The sequence below is a fragment of the Puntigrus tetrazona genome, chromosome 4, assembly GCF_018831695.1.
Source record: "Puntigrus tetrazona isolate hp1 chromosome 4, ASM1883169v1, whole genome shotgun sequence".
NCBI lineage: Eukaryota > Metazoa > Chordata > Actinopteri > Cypriniformes > Cyprinidae > Puntigrus > Puntigrus tetrazona.
The window spans coordinates 14,968,307-14,980,650 of record NC_056702.1 but is presented as its reverse complement, the minus strand read 5'-3'; the positions used below and the strand labels follow the sequence as shown (position 1 = coordinate 14,980,650).

The following is a 12,344-nucleotide window of genomic DNA, read 5'->3' as shown; positions in this document are numbered from 1 at the left end:
AGAGCTACTTCAGCCTCTCTAGTGGATTCACTATCTCACTTTAAACTAGTAAAAGCATTTCTTCTTTCTGAAAAGTTTCAACTTTTTGCAAGTGTATTTCTCTTTTGTAAATTGTTCTTTGCATTTTACAATAAAATGTCTCTCAAAACTCATATATATATTCATGCATGAATGAAATTCTTTTGTGATATCTCTCATATATAACCCACTAAGGCAGGTATATTACATTTTAGAAAAAAGTAATTTTACCTCTTCAGTTTAATTTCTAATTGTTAAGTAGCTAAAATTAAATTCCTTTTACTCCACAGTGTATTTTGCAACAACTCTACTCAATCAATCAATCACTCATTTTTATTTATATAACGCTTTTAACAACACAGGTTGCATCAAAGCACTGTACAGTATAATGACAGGGACGTATAATGATGAGAGTGACCAATTTCTTATTAAATGCAGAGACGGTCTCTGTAGTCAATTCAACGATAATCACTAGAAGTTAAGTGTCCCCAACCAAGCAGGCCAGAGGCGACAGCGGCAAGGAAACAAAACCCCATGCATACAGAATGGAGAAAAAAAAACCTAAAAAGTTTGTTTATTAAGCGTGCAGAACAACCACCTAATAAAGCATTACAATAATCTAACCTCAAGGTCATAAACGCATGAATTAATATTTCTGCATTAGATGTTGAAAGCCTAGGTCGTAATTTAGATAAATTTTTAAGATGGAAAAACGCAGTTTTACAGATGCTAGAAACATGATTTTCGAAGGAAAGATTGCGGTCAAACAGCACACCTAGGTTCCTAACTGATGATGAAGAATTAACAGAGCAGCCATCAAGTGATAGGCTGTGTTCTAGATTATTATATGTGGGGTTTTTAGGTCCAATTATTAGCACCTCTGTTTTTTCAGAATTTAGCATTAAGAAGTTACTCATCATCCAGCTTTTTATATCGACTATGCATTCTGTTAGATTCTCAATTTGGTGTGTATCACCAGGCTGCGCTGAAATATAGAGCTGAGTATCATCAGCATAGCAGTGAAAGCTAACACCATGACTCCTGATAATATCTCCCAGAGGTAACATGTACAGGTTGAAAAGTAACGGTCCTAGCACTGAGCCTTGAGGAACTCCATATTTCACTTTTGATCGATATGATACCTCCTCATTTAATGCTACAAACTGATAGCGTTCAGATAGATATGATTTAAACCATGCTAAGGCGCTTCCTCTAATGCCAACATAGTTTTTAGTCTATCCAAGAGAATGTTGTGATCGATAGTATCGAATGCTGCGCTAAGATCTAATAACACTAATAACAAGATAAAACCACGATCAGATGATAAAAGCAGGTCATTAGTAACTCTAATGAGAGCAGTCTCAGTACTATGGTATGGTCTAAAACCTGATTGGAAATCCTCACAGACACCATTTTTTTCTAAAAAGGAATACAGTTGTGAGGATACTACTTTTTCTAGTATCTTTGACAGAAAAGGGAGATTGGTCTGTGATTTACTAAGTCTTTGGGATCAAGATGTGGTTTCTTAATGAGAGGTTTAACTACAGCCAGTTTGAAGGTTTTGGGAACATATCCTAATGACAACGATGAATTAATAATGTTCAAAATAGGATCTATGACTTCTGGAAGCAGATCTTTTAATAGTTTAGATGGAACAGGGTCTAACATACATGTTGCTGGTTTAGATGATTTAACAAGTTTGTACAAGTCTTCTTCTCCTATAATAGAGAAAGAGTGTAATTTTTCCTCAGGGGATCTAAAGCTCACTATCTGATGTGAAACTGTAGTTGACGGCTGCATAGTTACAATTTTATCTCTGATGGTATCAATCTTAGAAGTAAAGAAATTCATGAACTCATTGCAGCTATACTCTTGGGGAATATTAGCACCTGTTGATGCTTTATTTTTTGTTAATGTAGTTACTGTACTTTTCTTCTAAAAGGGATGAAAAATAATCAGATCTTGCAATTTTTAATGCTTTTCAGCATACTCTCCCGCCAGGCAATACGAAATACTTCTAATTTGGTTTTTCTCCACCTGCGCTCCATTTTCCGGGCTGCTCTCTTTAGGGTGCGTGTGTTTTCATTATACCATGGAGTCAGATTGTTTTCTTTTATCTTTTTTAAGTGCAAAGGAGCAACTGTATCTAAAGTGCTAGAAAAAAGAGAGTGCATAGTTTCTGTTATATCATCAAGTTTTGACACATGATTCTGTAGATAATGTTATATGCAGCACCAAAACTTCAAATGAGTTATACTTAAAGCCTGCCCTCTGAGAAGTACTAAGAATATTGTTATAAATTGTAGCAACACCTCCCCCTCTACCTTTTAAACGTGGCTCATTTTTATAGAAATAATTTTGGGGGGTAGATTCATTTAGCGTAATGTAATCATCTGGTTTTAGCCAGGTTTCTGTCAAACAAAGCAAATCTAGCTTCTGATCATTGATCAAATCATAAATTTAATCTACTGTACGATTGTCAATCATGTTTATCATCTTGTTTAGTAATTATTTATTTCTAAATGTTTCAATTGTCCAATCTCATCTAAATATGATTTCTAACTTGACATTTGTCAGTAGTTGTCTTTTATTTATTATTGTAATTAAATCTTTTTAGAGATTTCCTTTCAGGTGAATAATGTAAAACTTTATTTAGAATTATGTTTCTCTAATAGCTATTCTTTTAACCCTCTTTCAACTAAATAAGTGGTTTTATCACAACAAATTGAGGTCTCCTCCTGCTTCGTCTGCCTTTGCATTGCCAAGTGAAACTGGGTCAGTAGCCTTTGTGTGTGCGGCACATTTACACACTGCAATTGTAGGAGGGAAATTAATGGCTTTTAATAAATCTGTGAGACGGGCGGCATGTTTTACGTTTTGACCACTAGCAGTTTTCATGCCCCTTCGTGCACCATTGTCCTGCAGAATGATGTAAAGTAGAAAATGCATATTGGCTAAAATGTAGATTGTGACGTCTTTTTCTCGCGTTACTTGCCACGCTTTTATTAACGCTATAACTTCGGCTGCCTGGGCTGAGTAATGTGAGGGGAGTTTCCCTGCAGTCACTATCACTTTTTCTGACACAACAGCATAACCACATTGATTTTCACCTTGGCTATTTTTAGAGCATGAACCATCTACAAATAGTGTCTCTCCTTAGTTAATGGAACATCTGTCAAGTCAGGCCTAGGTTTGCAATTCTGTTCTGTGTGGTGTAGCGTCATCACAAGTTGGCAACAGAGAAGATGGGTTTAATGCTGTACATCTTTTGATAGTGAGATGTGGCTGTGACATTAAAATAGACATGACAGCTAAATGTCTTGCTGGTGGGAATAGGAATGACATTTTTGTTTCAGTTAATAGTGCGTCGACTGAGTATGGGACCAATAATGTGAGTTGATGAAACAACACTACTTCAGCTAAGGCCTGGACTGCTAGGGCTGCTGCACATACAGCTCTCACTCAAGGTGGGAGTGCACAAGCCACTGGATCCAGCCTCTTAGAGTTGTAAGCTACTGGTTTGTTCTTGCCCCCTGACTCCTGTGTCAGCACTGACATCATAAATTTGTCTTTACAGTCTACTGTCTGATTAAATGGTTTGGAATAATCAGGTAAACTTAACACTGTGGATTAAATCAATCCCTCCTTTAGCTGTGTGAAAGCTTTCTCCCCCTCTGGGGTCCAGCTAATCTTATCCTTCTTGGCGGTAGGAATGCCATAAATCATGTCTAGCAGGGGCTGTATAAGTATGGCATAGTCTGCAATCCATTGTCTGCAGTAGTTACACAAGCCTAGAAATTGCAACATCTGTTGCTTTGTCTCTGGTTTTGGTGCTAGCTATATAGCCTCTTTTCTGCTATCAGTTAGGCTCTACCTAGCGGGGTTATTTTGTGACCTAAAAATACTACTTCCTGTCTTGCCCATTGCAGTTTGGCCAAAGAAGCTTTGTTCCCGGTCGCTGCTAAATGCTGAAACACTTTTACAGCAGCTTCTTTGTTGTGTTCTTGTGTGTCTGAGGCAATCAATACGTCATCAACATAAACTAAAACCTGACTGTGGGTTGGAACTGCGAGGGGTGACAGACAGCTCGTTAGTTCTGATGAAAAGATCGTCGGGCTATCAACAAATCCCTGAGGAAGGCGGGTGTAAGTGTATTTTTTACATTTGTAGGTGAAACCAAACCACCCCTGTGAGTCTTTATGCACTGGTATGGAGAAAAATGCATTGCTCAAATCCACTACTGTAAACCATTTCATTTCAGGTTTTAACTGATTCAACAATGTGTGGGGATCTGGCACACAGGGAACTCTGCTCTCTACGGCTTGGTTTACAGCTCTTAAATCTTGAATCATCCTCCAGCTCTGGGAGTCTGCTTTCTTGACAGGAAAAATCGGTGTATTACAGTGGGCCTCAGGGGCCTCAATTATTATACCTGCCTTAATAATTTCTTCAATAACTGGTTTTATGCCTGTAAGGGTCCCCTTTTCCTGCAGAACGGAATCCAGAGGCCCTGGTCGAAGGTCAATGCGTGTTCGATCTTTTCTTTGCATCTCGTTAAAAATCACTAATATTTATTAATCTCTTGGGTTTCCAATTATAGTACTGACCTTATACATACATTTATCTGACTCCAATCCTTCGTGATTTTATTTATATTTATTAAAATGTAACTGCTGATCCTCTAGTTGTGATTAAATTTGGATCATTAATTAACTATAATATTTCCTAGTTTCGACTTATCGTTCGTTAGGAGTCTGGGTCGCTTAGAGACCTTGTTTGGCCAGAACAGACTCACGACACATCTGGGCTAGTCCAGGTCTTAGTCAGAGGCTACCCCGTAGATCGCTTACCTTAATGCAGCCATCTCCTCGATAGGCTCAAAAAGAGTAATTGTTAAGTGTTGTTTGCTCTCTTTTTGAAGTCCTTTTGTTCCTTTGGATATCCCTTCTCAGATCAGTCTTAATGCATATACAGGTTTTGATTCACCTCCTTACATGCCTTCCTGTGCATCTGGCTTAAGGGGATACTTTTTTATGCGGGGCTTGTAGTTTGTTTTTGGTTTTATAACCAGTCAAATGGGCTCTGGGGGTAAGTGTACACATCCAGTTCACTGTCTTGGAATAGAGAGAGCGCCTCTCATTCACTTTCCACCCATCCCCATTATCTGACCACCTGCCTAGCTCCCCTTGCTCTATCAGTTTTGGCAACACTTCCCACTTCATCTTATCTGTTTTAGACAATGATACATGTGGAGGTCTGTCTTGACCTTCAAAAAGTTGCTGTGCCTCGCTGTAAAGTTTCACAGAGCAAACAGCATTTCCTTTTCTGTCTGTGTATACTGTGCTCAATGTCACATGCTGAGGGCCTAGCCTCGACAATCTTTCTGAGTAGGCTGGGTCGGGCCCTGGGTCTCGCTTGTAATACATAGTCACATGCAGGTCACTTTCAGTTTTAACTTCTGTCTTTGAGGGTGTTGGTTTTGGTAACAAATCTGGTAGATTTTTCCTATCCTCCTGGATCTTGATCAGGAAAATCTAAGGACCAGTAGTAGTTGGGTTCTTTTAAACACTGTACTGGGTATGTGGGCACTTCCTCATCCTTCCCTATGGCAACCAGGCCTGTTTTCAGTGGGTATATGGAAATTTGAAGTAGGGACATAAGACCCCCCCAGGTTTACAGGACACCCTGGACATAACACTACTTCTGTGTCTATGCTGAGACCTGTTTTTGGATCTTTAATGGTGATTAGTTGAGAAAACTTATTCTCTGTAACCAATCCATTGCCTGATTTCACATATATTTTCTTAGAACTAGGCTGCAATCCTGAAATTATGTCATGTAATACTGTTCTGTCTGCCCCAGAGTCACAGAGAAATTTTACTCGGGTTCCATTCACTATTCTCCATTCTCGTTCGGGTAAGCGAGTATTTCTTGACAAAGCTAAAAAGGTGGTATTTTCAAGTGGACCAAGTCCATCTACTGCATCTTTCATTTCTTGGGCTGACCATGGGCGATACACGTGACGGTATCTATTGTGATCGTCCTCTACACCGTAATGTGGATTAGCCACTTGGATGGCTGGAAAAATAAAATCTGAATCTGATGAAAGGTGTGATGAGTTCAAGGGGTCTTTTTTATACCCTTCTTCCGCCTTGCTTTTCTCTAACAGAAAGATTGCTTCAGCATAAGGTATGTTTCTTCTAGTGCGAGGGGGGCTGAATTCAGTTATCTTAATAATGTTTTTTTGTCCCTTTCCCTTTTGCTCGCACTTTGTGCTGTCTACTCTCTCAGCTCCTCCCGTTAAGCTGCTGGAGCCATCTCCTGGCCTCTGGCTGCTATTTCTGCTCCTAACCTTTCTTGCCGATACAATGCTTCTGGTCTCCCAACATAATCTGTTGGGTCTTCTTCTTTCTGCACTGCGATAAATTTTTCTTGTTTCTGTCTTTTCTTCTCTTCTACTCTCGCCTGTCTTTTATCTGCCTACTCTTGCCACTTCGTCACTTTAATCAATTGACTTCAACACATCAACCTTTTTTCCCTTGGCTAAGGATAAGTCAAACTTTATTTTATTTATTAAGAGAGCGCAGTCCCTTTTGATTAATTTACCACTGAAATCATATTTTTTTATTCCACTCATAGAGGTATCGCACACTGTCTACGAATACGGCGATTACTTGTCAATAAAGTCGAATACTACGAATACGTATGCATAAACTTTAGATCTCCCGTCAATATACTATTTTCTGCGCCCATATTTGCTTTTGGTAAGAGTCAACGATTAGTCACATCGTCTGATCAGATCGTCCACTGCACCAAGCTTCTACAGACACTAATTTGTCTGCGGATACAGCCGACTGAACAGAACCAACTTTTCAATTTTGACTCAAACCCATTATAATTTTCTATGTTTGAATAACAAAACTCCCTTTCTAGTGGGGAGAAATATCAGTTGTGTTATTCCTAAACAACAACAAACTTATTCACCGTAAATCCTAATGATTCACAATGACATTCATACAATACATTCATACCATTCATACCCTGCACGCTTAAAACAACTTTGTCGACACCAGAGCCCTGGCTCTAACTTAACCCAATGTCCCAGACAATTGGTCGACAGATTCTTCTTTCCAAATCTGATTACTGAGCTTCCAGAGTCGGTACAGATCCTTTACCTAAACAGGTAAATCACGGGTTGCACACTCGAGCTAGTACTTAATCACTGTGCTTCCAGAGTCGGTACAGATCCTTTACCTAAACAGGTAAATCACTGGTTACGAACTCAAGCTGGTACCTATTATACTGCAGTCCCACACACACACTTGAACGTTCATAAAATACACCGGTATATCATCTGATCAGTGCGTTGATTTGTCCTTCCAATGGTCTCCTGTCAGACAGCCCGGAGAAGTTGATTTTTCCAGACGAAGATTCACCGACCCCCCTCGAATTCACGCGGGTGGATTTTGTCAGGCAGCTATTGCCTGGCTCTGATCAGAGACTGTCTCTCAGCTCCTCTTCGTCCTCTCCTCCTCCGCTCTGTCCTGTTGGGATCCGGCTCAAGGACCAAGTAAATGTTGAGACTATTTCACTCAAATGGCTCTTTACCAGGAAGGATCAACCCAAGGCAAAATAAAACACAAAACAAGTTTTTTGGATTTTTAGCTTGCAAGGATTGAGCTGTCGGTTGCAAGCGGGAGAAAAGCAAGATTCTCTCTTTTGCCTCTCTTTGCCTCCGAAGCTCAGATCACAAGTCGCTTTATTTATAGAGGAAAGGACAGGGCAAGATAAGTAAAAGCAACTGGCAAAACAAAGACTTCAGACATGTTCGTCACATAAGTTATCACTAGTCTAAGATATTATATAGAGGCCATGTCATGTCATGACCTAGAACAAGAAGTGTTATACCAGATGGAAGCTGAAACTGAAGGGTCAAAGGTGCATAATGTCAAGACACAACTCCAACACCTCTTGTTGACACATGTGTCAATATTGCTGCTGTTTTGAACAATTTTTTTGGCAAACAGATTTTATTTTCTTTCATGTAGAGATTGTCTTTCAATACTGCTCCTGCTTTTAGCCAGGGCTGTATTTCAGTTTTTGGTGCTTGCCTTTGCATGTCTTTTATTACCTGATCATTAATTGGAACCGCCAATTGTAATAAGGTAATTGTGGCTGTTACAGACAATTTTCCTTGGGCTGCTAATTTTGCTGTTTCATCAGCCTTAGCATTTTCTCTTGACACTGGATCTGTGCCTTTTGTGTGTGCTGCACATTTGCAGATTGCAACTGCATGAGGCAGTTTTATGGCGTTTAGTAATTGTCTTAACAGTTCAGCACAGTTCGCACATTTTGACCACTACCAGTTTTCAGGCCTTGTCTCGACCATTGTGCAGCAAAATGATGCAATGTTGAAAATGCATATTGATTGTCAGTATAGATGGTTACATCTTTACCTTCAGAAATTTTGCATGCTTTTGTGAGGGCGATAATCTTCACGAGGTTTACAATTTTGTTTCGTATTGATTATGCAATCATTGACGAAGTTTTCCTTCAGCTTTATTTCTATACATTGATGAGTTGACTACATGATACTTGTGTGCTATTTTAAACATAATGGTGTCTGTTGCTAGAAGATTGCGTGCAAAGGCAGTAGGGTCTGTAAGACCCAAATCAACTGGGAAACTCAATAAGGTCAGAAATCGCCAAGCTCCCATGGAAAAAACGTAAGGAAAACCGGAAAGGTCAGAAGTCACCAAGTTCTTGTAGAAAGAAACCATAAATAAGGAGGAGACCCTATAGAACTGACAAGGGACTAAAACAGGAGACCTTAAGATGGAACACAGTTGTTCTCACCTAAGACTGATGGTATGTAGGGTGGGACGCTAGCAGGGATTTAAAAAAGGGAGACCAAGACACAAGAAGGTAGAGGCGGACTGCGGCTATCTCAGACTTGTCAATAAAGTTTTTTTCTGACACCTAAAATCCTGCTGTACGAGTCTCTTTGCTCGGGAAGTGACTTCGCCTCCAAATCAACAATAACTTTCCACAACATCATGAGCTGAACCATCATCCTCGGTTGGTAATTTATTAACATCTTAAGATTCTCAATCCATGTCGCTGTGAGTTCTACTGGGCCTAAAACCTCAACAGCGTCTTTCATTTCAGTCTGTAACCAAGGTCGGTGAACCAACAAAAATCTGTCTTGGTCATTTTCTACCCCGAAGTGAGGGTTTGGCACTTGAATTGCTGGATATGTGTCTGTCACTGGTGTACAGGTGTTGGCATATGGGGGTGGAGCTATAGCTCGTTTAATAGTTTTTAGCACCTGTTGTAATGGCCTGCATGGTCTATCGCTCCATGTATGTGAGGGACTAAATGGGCTGTAATCAATTTCCTCCTCTGACTGTTTCTTACTTTCCGACTGTGCCTACGCTTTTTCCATTTCTCTTAGCACTCTTTCCGCTGCTCTCCGCATTCTCTCTTCTCGATCCCTTTCTTGTTCATAGAGGGCAGCAGGTCGCCCTGTGCTGTCTGCTGGGTCCTCTTTTTGCAAGGCAATGAGAGCCTTCTTCTCTTTGCGTTTCTCTCTTTCTACTTGTGTTTTTTCTGCCTGTTCCAACCAATTCACTGCTTCACTCTTCTGCAAACGTAACATCTCTTTTTCTTTCTCTTTTTTTTCCATTAAAATCTGTACCTTCAAACTTTCCATTAATTTAGTACAATCAGGAACTAATAATTTACTCCCAAATTGGTACTTCGTTTCCCATTCACCCAGGTATCTGCAGCTACCTGGTGAGTATGCCTCCATAAATTTTGGACCCTACTAGGGTTTTGCTGTTTGATTTCCCCATTTTGTGAATAAGAGTCAACAATCAGTCACAATGTAGAATCAGATCGTCCACTATATCAGGCTTCTACAGACACTATTCTGTCTGCGGATATAGCTGTCTGACTCCACTAACGTCTCGAATTTGACCCCAAATTCCTTTATCCCAAAAATCCTGATGAGAGTTGCTATTCTCTTTTTCTAAAAAGGTTAAAAATTGAATTGCTCTCTTACCTATATATATTCCTTAATCTATTGGTTTCCTAGTGAATTCCAATAGTATTTATTCACACACTTTTATTCACTCATACACATTCACATCCACAAATAAATTTAAACAAAACAAAAATTCTGCGCATTTATATTATATTTTTATTATTATATTTTAATTATTATATTTTAACTAAAGCTGTACGTCGCTTTATTGTTCACGTGAACCGAAGCTGTACGACACAATTCGGATAAATGCTCCCTGAGTCTCACATTACCCCAGAAACAGTATGTGGTTTCTTAATCATTAATAAAACAGTACATCATTTTATTATTTTGCCAAAACAGTACGCTGTTTTAGACATTCACGTTCGCTCAAGTATATTCACCTGATCCGCGTAGAGATGACTTCACAAGTGGTTTCCGTCAGGCAGTCCGGAGAAGTTGGTTTTTCCAGACGACGATCAGCCGACCATCCAGCGAATTCATGAGGATGGATTTTTCAGAAATCGGGACTCGTCCAAGGTTAAGAAAGGTCCAAGAAAGCAGCCTTGGTACGTGATAAGCAGTCCAAGATATGAGAGAACAAGCAATCCTTGAAGATATGCACACACATATGCTCTGGAAGGCAGGCTTTAAGTATAACTCATTTGAAGTTTTGAAGCTGCATATAACATTATCTATAGAATCATGTGCTAGTGATAAATCCCCTGTCATGTTTGTACTGGCTACTGTATACAGGCCACCAGAGCACAGCACAGATTTCATTAAAGAATTTGCAGATTTTCTGAGTTAGTACTGGCCGTAGATAAAGTCTTAATTGTTGGTGATTTTAATATCCATTTTGATAATAAAAAAGACGCATTAGGATTAGCTTTCTTAGACATTCTGAACTCCATTGGGATTAGACAACATTGGGATTAGACAACTCTAGGTCTAATACTATAACATGGAATGGATGTTAATATAGTTGAAATTCTGCAGCAAAGTGATGATATTTCAGATTACTATCTAGTCTTGTGTGAACTCTGTATAGCTAAAACTGTAAACGCTGCATCTTGTTACAAGTATTGTAGAACCATCACTTCCACCACAAAAGAATGCTTGCTAAGTAACCTCCCTGATTTATCTCAATTCCTTACTCTGTGGTATAATAACATAATGAAAACACACGCATTGATACTTTATGGGAGATGGGAGACTGCCTAGGAATGCCAGGTGCTGTAAGATTTTTGTTTTTCTTTACTTTCTTTTTAATACAATGGCCCTTAGTGTGGCCAAAGTTTGAACAGCTCTTTGCTTTCTCTTACTCCTTTATTAATTCAATTGCCTTTAAAGTAGCTGATCTTTAAACAGCATTTGGCTGTTTTTAACTACTTATCTAATGGTCTTATCTTTAATGTACCTTATTTTGAAATAGCTTTTGTGTTTCCTTCATTACTCATATAGTATGATGGCTTTTACGGTTCCTCACCTTAAAATATGGGGCTTTTTGCAGCAGCTCTCGCTTATGGCCATACTGCCTTGTTCACGCCTGATCTCGTCTGATCTCAGAAGCTAAACAGAGTTGGGCCTAGTTAGTACTTGGATGGGAGATTGCCTAGGAATACCAGGTGCTGTAAGCTTTTTGGTTTTGTTCACTTCCTTTTTAATACACTGGCCCTTAGTGTGGCCAAAGTTTGAACAGCTCTTGGTTTTCAATTGCCTTTAAAGTAGCTGATCTTTAAACAGCGTTTGGCTGTTTTTAACTGTTTATCTAATGCTCTTATCTTTAATGTACCTAATTTTGAAGTATTTTTTTGTTTCCTTCATTACTTACCTAGTATGATGGCCTGTAGTGTGCCTTACCGTAAAATAGGAAGCTTTTTGCAGGAGCTCTCGCTTACGGCCATTCCACCCTGTTCACACCTAATCTCGTCTGATCTCAGAAGCTAAGCAGAGTTGACCCTGGTTAGTACTTGGATGGGAGACTAGCTTCTGAGATCAGAGATCTCTTTTCAGTTCACACCCTCTCGAGTTATCTGACTCCATTGCCTCATTCGGTGTTGTTTCCTCTTTGCAGGAAAGCTGACCTCCTCATTCCATCTGTGACTTATAAGAAGAAGGAAGAAAAGAACTAAAAACGTTAATGGATGAAAATAATATGATAGACGTGTGAAAAGAAAAAATAATTTTCAAGAAGGTGTTGTATTACAAATTTATAAAAGGTTAAACACAGATTCCAATATAACAGTATATGCTGAATATTTATTGTGATTTACATTCTAAGAGCAGGAAGCCCAAGCCC

At 39.2% G+C, this 12,344-nt stretch overlaps 1 pseudogene; it reads left to right on the top strand.

Annotated features, from left to right (window-relative positions):
* Positions 1-11,563: 11,563 nt before the first annotated feature.
* LOC122343663 lies at positions 11,564-11,682 on the top strand (annotated as a pseudogene).
* The last annotated feature ends 662 nt before the right edge of the window (positions 11,683-12,344 follow it).